Raw genomic sequence first — 9,735 nt, 5'->3', positions numbered from 1 at the left:
AACCATGAGAGACTCTTAATCTCAGGAAACAGACTGAGGGTTGCTATAGGGGAGGAGGGAAGGAGGGATAGAGTGGCTGGGTTATGGACATTGTGGAGGGTATGTGCTATGGTAAGTGCTGTCAGTTGTGTAAGACTGATGATTCACAGACCTGTAACCCTGAAGAAAATAATACATTATATGTTAATATAAATAAATAAATAAAATGGGAAATAATGCCTAACATTAGAATGATTTCAGAAGTTAAAGAATTTTGGATCATTATCAAAATGATATAGTACATGGCCATCAAAAATAAAACACACGAAGACAGTGAGACATGAAAAAGTGTTCACAGAGCATTATTACATGAAACATTGAGAATATGTGTAGGTTAGGATGGCAAGTAGGAAAAATACTCATGTGGATAAGAGTGCAAAAGTGAGTTTTACAAATCAAATAGCGTGGGGAACGAAAAGAGTGCATTGAAGGAGAGATGGGGGATGTAGTTGGTCACAAGTTAGCTGTGAAGCTGTAAAAGGACAGTAGCTGGGATAAGGGAGGAGGAGGTAGGAAAGAAACTTGCCCACCCAAAAGGCTGAAGGAGGTTTTGTGTTTACTCATTTGTGTGATTTTTTTTTTTTTAATTTTAAGTTAGGGGATGGCTTTAATTGGTATTCAGGACTGGGGAAGGAACAAGGGAATTTAGAAGTTGATAGTCTGGGAGGGAGAAGGAGAGAGAGGGAGTGAAAAGGGGAGGGAAAGGGAGTGAGGAAGGAGGAAGGGAGAGAGGGAAGGGGGGGGGAGGAGGGAGAGAGGGTGTAAGAGGAATAAGAAGAGAAAAAAGGCTACCAGGGAGAGAGACAGAGAGGTGGTGCTGGTGTGAGGAGGAAGGTAGCATTTGGAGCACAGAAGGAGAGGTTAGCATGCACCAAGGAAATGAACTAGCATATGGCAGGAATTCTACTGGGGGGTCACTGATGCTGTATTTTATGTTATACTTACAACAGTTGTGATTTCGACATTACGATCCTCATTTCATAAGTGAAAACCTGAGGCTCAGAGAGGTCAAATAACTTTCTTTCCTTTTTTTTTTTTTTTAATTTTATTTATTGGACAGACAGAGATCATAAGGAGGCAGAGAGGCAGGCAGAGAGAGAGGAAGGGAAGCAGGCTCCCCACTGAGCAGAGAACTCAACCACCTGGGCTGGATCCCAGGACCCTGAGATCATGACCTGAGCCGAAGGCAGAGGCTTAACCCACTGAGCCACCCAGGTGCCCCCTCAAATAACTTTCTTTAAAAATCTGTGCGCCTATAGGCAAGAGAGCTAGGCTGCTTTTTTTTTTTTTTTTTTTTTTTTTTTTTTTTTTTTTTTATTTATTTGACAGACAGAGATTACAAGTAGGCAAGAGAGGCAGGCAGGGAGAGAGAGGAGGAAGCAGGCTCTCCGCGGAGCGGAAAGCCTGATGTGGGGCTCGATCCCAGGACCCTGGGATCATGACCTGAGCCGAAAGCAGAGGCTTTAACCCACTGAGCCACCCAGGCGCCCCAGCTAGGCTGCTTTTTTGCCTTTGCTCTTTCCACCTTGTGACCCTTTGAGACGGTGGAAAGAATGCTAAGAGGGAAGTCTGTAAGAGGGTAAGAAAGTCCTTAAGAGGGAAGAGGAGGAATTGAAGAAGTTTTTGAAAGGTTCAGTTTAAACAGGATAATGCTTGTTGTGTGATTTTTTCAGCCAATTCTTGAGTTCCTGGGAACTAGCTTCCTGGATTCCATTCATAGCACCGTGTTTGGCTTAACAAACTGCTGGACTTCAACATTTCTTTATTCTACTGCCAGGACGTGGGTTTTTGTATTGTCATTTTACAGTCTACCTAAATGTTTGCAATCATTTAAATGACGGTATCGTGTTTAGGTCAGTGGGTGATGCAGCTTCTTTTTTTGAGTTACGTAAGTGGAAGGGTCTAGAATGCAAACCCAGGGTTGCTGCTTTCTTGACTGTAAAATTACTTCTGCAGAACAGATACACAACAAGCAGAGAAGGGAAGCATCCCTTGAAAATAAGTGTTCTAATTGCATTGGGTTTCCAAGAATGTCCGTGGGTTCCTGGAAACACCCCCAGACTCTGAAAGGTGAGGCCTGATGGGGTCTGAGATGCTGCCAGACCCACAGGGGCCTTGTTAGTGAGGTCCTGCTCTCTGTAAAGCCCAACAGGCCTGCCCATCAGCTTGTGTCTCTCAGAGCTTGTATAAAACAAGAGAGGTGAGTGTGGAGTTCTGAAGAATCGGATGTTCAGAGTGCCTCTTCAATATAGCAGTATGTTTGGGGTCAAAGACTGTCTACTAGTTGAAAGCCTTAAGGGTCAGTTCAGGCCATCTGAGGCCAGGTCCTCCTGTAGGAGTGGCACGGAAATGTACATGCATACAGAACTTGGAAACCTGTCCCCTTTCAGCCCCTGGAAGGACTGCACCTGTGAGTGTCCCCTTCTCCCTGAGTTGCTGCCAAACCAGTGCTATCTACTTCTCACACTGTGGCCACCATCCCCGTTCTTGAAGTAAAACGGTGGGAGAGGGAGCTGGGCCAGAGCGAAAGCCTCTGTCAGAGGGCTTGGATAGTGCTGGAAAGAAGAGGCAGGACCAGAACCAGGAGTGTTACTGTGGTGGGTCGGGGATGAAGGGGAAAAGTGACAAGTGGCAGATTCTCTGTCCACCAGGGTCCTGCATGACTTCAGTGGCCAGTGGAGATAACAGCATTGGCCAGTGTTCCAAGAAACCATGCCCGAATGCAATGACTTTAGCAGAAGTTGGTTATCATTGCTCACAGTTCTGTGGGTTGACGAGGGCTCAGCCGGAATACCTCCAATTTGGGGTCTCCCACGTCGTCACAGCAAGACATCCACCCGGCTGCAGCCAGGGAAAGGGCCAACTGCGCTAGACGATCAAGACGGTCCATTCCCATGACCGCAGTTGATGCTGGCTGTTGGCTGGGAGCTTAGGGGTTCACGTGCCCTCCCCAGGTGGCATGGGCTTCTTGACGACTGGGTTTCTGAGAGAATGGTTGGAGAGTGGGCATCCCAAGGGACTCTGGTAGAGGCGGCAAGTCTTCTTATAGCTGACCCTTATGTTCTCAGAACTTTTCTCCTTCCCTTTCCCCTTCTCTTCCTCCTCCTCTCCCATCCCCTTCCCCTCCTTTTCTTTCTCATGCTCCTTCTCCTTCCTCTCCCTCTTCCCTGCTTTATTAATGCAACAGCAAAGGAGAGGCTTTCCAAATTCTTAGAAGAAAAATAACACGAACAGTTACCACGCACCAGGTGTTACAAGATTAGATGCCCACATGTGTTATTCTGAGAGCCCCCAGGACGCGGCCGATGTCCCATCAAGGACAGCTGCCACCAGAGCTTCTGCTAAGAATACGTTTCTCACTGCAGTAGCTTCAGAGTCAGTTCCCCAATTTCTCAAACGGAAGAAGTGATTTGTCAGTCCTGTTTCAGAAGCTTTTGGTGTAGATAGAACATATCAGTTTGGAAAACAGAGGCTTGTTTCTTGAATTCAAGCAGAATCATGAATCAAGAGAATCGCCTACCAATTTTTCCTCTGCTCCCGTCTCCCAGAGCGCTCTGTGAATGAAAATTCCTTTTCCATCCCCACCACGTGTCTGGGTCAGAGGAGAAGAAAGGTGGAGTGAGGCCAGTGCACTAACGGGCTCTCAGATGGGGCTCTGTGTTCCCCTCCCTCTGTGCTGGTGGTTGTTAAGAGTCTTTTCTGGCAGCTGCAGTAGCTTGGTGGGCGGAAGAGGCTACCCACCAGTCACGTGTTCTCGAGGCCACCTTTTTTTTTGCGCTGACAGAAGAGATCTGTCTTAGAGCTCCCCAAGCTGACCATCTGTGGGCAACCATCTCTGTCCTTCTCCTGGCGGGAGCACTCCTTACAGTCATAGGCATCAGACCCTCCACGGACTCCACAGATCACACAGGCCCCCGGCGAGAGCCCTAATTACACTCATCACGTGTGCACACCAGAGTGCAGGGCCGCCCGGAGGAGTCACAGATCACACACTTGACATCGCCTTTTTCACACAATCTTCGGATGGCAACAGTGGCCTGCTTGTGGCAAGGGATTCAATCCAGAGGACTGTTAGCCCTGACACAAACCGGCCGCCGACTCAGGACACTTCTTCTGATCGGTCTCTATTGGTCAAGGGAAGTCCTTAAGGCCAGCTTCGATCTTCAAGGAGAGAATTAGGCTCTAGTTTTTGAAGCACAGAGAAGCATGCCTATATAGGGAAGTCAGGAATTGAGGGAAGTCACATTTCAGTCACCTGCTGCAGCCTGGATAACCTCAGTCAGAGTGTGACAGTGGTGGCTCCAAGATGTGTCTGACCAGATGAAGCAAAGGGTCATTGCATGCTGACTTTGCAGCAACACCTTTGCATACGTTATTACATTTAATATTTTCAACAACCCTAAGGAGTAGTGTGGTCATCAGCTTTTCAGTTCCCGTTCTTCCCTGCTCCCTGCATCCGTGCTCTTTGCAATGTAACTTTTCAGTGCCCAATGCACAAGGGGATTATCTCCCTGTACTTTTGGGTTGTACTTCCCTGTACTTCTTGACTTACGGCTTGGCCATATGACTGACTTTGGCCCATGGAGAGATAGTAGATGTCATGCAAGCAAGGGTTTGAAATGTGCTCATATTTGTTTCAGAGAGGGGGGCTTGGCTATGCTTCCTGGCACTTTTGTCCTCACGTGGAGAAGAATTTCTCCCAGGAGGCTAAGCTGGGCGGGGGGGGGGGGGGGGGGGTGCTGTCTCTTCCACCTGGAGCTCAGAACGAGACACGTGGAAGAGACTGCAGAGCCAGCTGGATTCAGAACATGATGCAGAGCTGTTCAGCCAACCCTAGCCAGGGTCAGCCAATTCCCAGCTTGCTGACCATAGATGGGTGAAAGCAAATGGCTATTATTGTATGCCACTGAGATTCTGTGGTTGTTTGTCATTGCTGAGTAACACAGTAGGCATTATTAGCTTCATTTCTCCCCCCTGAGGCCCTGAGGAGTTTTTAAATCTAGCTAGACTTACTGCATCCCCCACGCTGCAGGCTACGTGGGTACGACAGGAGATGGGCTAAGATGGTGTGACCAAGCTCCTACCCTGCCCTGGTGGGCGAGGGGTGGGCAGCTGGAGGAGAGTCGTTGCTAGGGATCTAAGTGGGAAGGCTCCTCTCTGTATTGCTTCCCTAGGAAGTTCTCAGAGACTGCCGAGTGTTTTTATCTTGGGATGTGTGTGGTTTGGTGGCTGCTGTACTGAGTCTCATTGTTTCCTGAGGAATTTCCACTGGAGAAATTCTCCTCCACAGCTGAGGAGAGAGGGCCTGTCTACAGAGCTCAGGCATGAAAGACAGCATTGTTGATCTGACTGCCTTGTGTGGTTAGCTATGAGACTCAGAAGACCCTGGGAGGGCCTTGGTCTCCTAAAGAATAACTCTGTGTGTGTGTTTGGGACTTTATACCCTATAAAGCTCTAACATTTGGTACTCTACACAAAGAGAATAAACAGAGGAGTTGGCATTCATCTGAGACTTCGCTTTTGATATTTGTACAGATTAAAGCTCCCTTTTCTACATCCCATGCTTGCCCTCTCAATGAATGATGTTATGTGACTAAATGTGTGAGAGAAATCCCCTTACCTGGCTCTGAATGGTTCCCTTTACCTCAGGAAGGCTCAGGTCCCACCTGGACATTATGAAGCCTGCCCTAACACCTGAAGGGCAAATGAATGCCTAGATGAAGAAACACAGCCTTTGACAAATTGCTGGTAGATGAGCAAATCATATATTTCTGGGTGAAATATTAATGGATATCAAGAACCCAGAAGGGTGAAATTTTAATTATCTTATTTTTGCATTAAAAATAATTTTAAAACATGCATGTGGGGCTTGCCTCTGTCGTTATCCGGCTACAATCTGTTCAGGTGAATGCTAATATGGTCACTGTCCACCGAAGCCAGGTAAGACCTGCAGAGAGACGTCAGCAACTCCAATGATCGTCCCTCCCATCTCTCAGCTACAGAGTCACCATAGCCTTGTCATAGGGGCTGGTCCCATTGGCCATATCCTCAAAGCCCCTTGACAAGGCCTTAGTGGGATCTGACATTGGCTCAGCTTCCTCTTCAGCTCTGGTCCTGGGGGCATTTAAAACCTATATATTTGTTTCTCTCTCTTTCATATTCACTTTGAACTGACAAATAATCCAAAAAATAGAGGCCAAGGGGTTGTTTCCAAACTTCATGTATCTATCTCTATTGATCTTGGGAAAACCATTCAATCTCCTCCAGAATACTGGGGTCTTGGAAGGGATTAGGAACTCAGGCACCCTCTTCGACAAGAGCACTGAGCATACCCTCAAGCAAATGATAACATTTGCATTAGGGGATTTGATACTTGGATGTGTCCTAGCTGTGACATTAATCTGGGAAACGCTAGTAGGAACTCAATGAGGACTCCCCTTCTAAGGCCTCCTCTAACCTCAAGTATTTGTTTTAGCAGTAGGGAAGATGGAAGGATGTTCTTACTTACACTGTGATAAATGATCAGACTGGGCTAAGTACCACCCAGCTCATGATTCAAGCAAAGAAAGGAAAACATTGGCTGAACAGTACATTTATGGGACATGGAACACTATCCGGATCCAGGAGGCTGAAAGTGAAAGTGGGATGAGGAGCATTTAGATATAGTCAAATCTCTAATGTACAGATGACTCAGGAACGGGTCCAAGCCAGCCTGAGAGCAGCTGACTGCAGCCACAAACCCAGTTTCCATTTCCCTCAGAGGGCTTGCAAGACATTTCAATGGCAGAGTTGTCATGAGAACTTTCTAGGCAGGGAAGGGACCCGTGCTCAAGCTAACTTCAGCAGCACCACCAAAGCCTGTAAAGAAAACATCTGACAATGCGTGGACATTCCCAGAACCGAGGCTACCTCTGGCCAGATCTCTATCCCAATGCAAAATGCAATGCAAAAACCGCCACGTTCTGGGTGCCTGGGTGGCTCAGTCAGTTAAGCGTCAGACTCTTGATTTTGGCTCAGGTCATGATCTCAAGCTCGTGAGGCGAGTCCCATGTCGGGCTCCATGCTGGACATGGATCCTGCTTAAGATTCTCTCTCTTCCCTCAACCTTGGCCCTCTGCCCCTCCCCCAACCCTCCTCCACTAAACAAACAAACAAACAAACAGACAAACAAACTTCCACATTCAGAAAGATGGAGAACGGAGTGGTGAGCTGTTGCTCTGGGGTAAAGCCTGGCTCTGCCAGCTATTTCAGGGTTTTCAAGAGTAAAGGGCACGCAGAATGTAATGGACTTTCACGTTCATGCCCACCAAGTAAAGCATGGTAAGAAGGTACGTATGTCAATCGCATCAGTGATCCCCTAACTAGAGAATTGCATTAACTAGAAGATCCAGGTAATTCAGGCAGTAAAACATAAAAAGAAAATCTTGTGCCCACTTGAGGCATCCCAACCATGTTAAGGGGCTTCCTCTTTCTTCCTCATAGGTAACATGTCAAAAAGTAAAAGAAAAAAAATGTAGGGGAATTTTATCAAAATTAATTTGTGGGGGCTCCTACTGAAGTCATGTGGAGGGATGTTGCGCTAGCTCTGTTCAGTTGAGCTTACAGCACACGCCATGACACCATGACTGGTCTTCAGGGATTGTTTCTGGTTTCCTGAGTCTGATACTTACTTACTTCTTTTAAACACAAAGATATTTACTCTGTAACTACTTAGTTGGCACCACAACTCTTCAGGAATGCATGTCGATTGAAGGGAGACAGTACTCTCTTAGTTTAGAACTCCGTCAGCAATCATTCGTCGCTTGAGAGCAATCATGTCCCCAGTGCTCACGTTATTCACACTATTTGTTACAGATACTCACGTGAGTCTGCGTTTCATGCTGATTCCGTGTCTAGGAACAAATGCCTAAATATTAAAGATTTTCATAATTCTCTTTTTGTATATTCGATCTGTCAAAAATTGGTGAGTGTGGTAAGGTTTCCCCTCTTGTAGTTTTATTAGCTTCTTTTAGCATTGCCAACAGGTTTTTTTGTTTTGTTTTGTTTTGTTTTTTTGCTTATTTGTCTGAATTACGTAATTTGATCTATAACAAATGTTATGATTGTTAGGGAATTGCATATTTTTTAAAGAGTTTATTTATTTATTTGACACAGAGAGAAAGAGAGCACAAGTGGGGGGGAGAGGCAGGCAGGCAGGCAGAGGCAGAGGGAGAAGCAGGCTCCCCGCCCAGCAGGGAGACCAATGTGGGACTTGATCCCAGGACTCTGGGATCATGACCGAAGCTGAAGGCAGACACTTAACTGAATGAGCTATCCAGGTGCCCGGGAATTGCATATTTTATCATCCTAAATGACTTCCTTTTACTTTATTTACTGATTTTGCCCTAAATTATACTCTTTTGACATTAATATTAAGGCCCTCTAATTTTATTATTTACTTAAAATGTACTTTTATATCGTTGCCATTTTTTTCATGTATCAGTATCTCTTTTAGTTTTATCTTGTCTAATACCTGGATTTTTAAACAAAATCTGAGTCTTTTAATAAAATAATCTAATTGGGTTACTTAAAAAATGTTTCCTTCTGAATAATTTTAGAGTTATAGAGAAGTGTGAAGATAGTACAGAATTCCTGTATACCCTTCCCCTAGCTTCTTCTGCTGTGCATGAACATGGCACAATGATCAAAACTGAAATTTATGTCTGGACAATGTTAAGAAGATGATGTTAAACAATTTAAGAGACTAACATTGCTACAATATCATTAATTAACCCACAGAATTTATTTGGATTTTACCAGTTTTTCCATTAATGTCTCCTTTCTGTCCCAGGATCCAATGCAGGACACCACATTGCACGGAGCCACGGTATCTCCTTAGTCTCCTGTGATCTGTGACAATTTCCTGGTCTCCTGGGAGTAGAGAGAATTGAGTCTTCCAGAAAGATAAGTCTAAGCCCTAAGCCCTGGTGCCTGTCAATGTGAGCTTTATTTGGAAATAGAGTCTTTACAAATGAAATTAAGTTAAGAATCTCACGATAAAGTCATTTGGAATCGAGGGTGAGTCCTCAATCCATGACGGCCATCCTAATAAGAGAAAGGAGAGGAAGACCTGAGACACATAAATATAGAAAGCCACGTGAAGACAGAGGCTGGGATTGGAGAGATGCTGTTCCAAGCCAAGCGAAACCAGGGGCCACCAGACGCCAGAAAAAGCGAGGAAGGATTCTTCCTACAGCCTTTGGAAGGAGGAGACCCTGTTGACACTTGAATTTCAGACTTCCAGCCTCCCAGATTATGAAAGAATGCCTATGTGCTATTTTAAGTCACCATGATTGTGGTAATTTGTTGTGGCAGCCCAGAAAAATGAATACAAAGATCTTGACAGCTTTGAAGAGTGCTACCGGGTATTTTGTAAAATGTCCACTAGTTTGGGTTTGTCTCGTGATTATACTGCATTATGGATTTTGGGGAAGAATACCAGACTGGTGAAGGACACATCATATCAGAAGGTATTTCTCTTTCTTTTTCTTTCTTTCTTTCTTTCTTTCTTTCTTTCTTTCTTTCTTTCTTTCTTTCTTTTTTTTTTTTTTTGCCGTACTTATTAGAAGCGGGTCACCGGGTCCACCTTCTGTAACTTTGCATTCTACTTTGAATCCTGGAGCCAACACACACTCTTTTTAAATATTCCTGGAATGT

Source organism: Martes martes (genome assembly GCF_963455335.1).
Source record: "Martes martes genome assembly, chromosome: 9".
NCBI classification, from domain to species: Eukaryota; Metazoa; Chordata; class Mammalia; order Carnivora; family Mustelidae; genus Martes; species Martes martes.
This window is presented reverse-complemented; position numbering follows the sequence as displayed.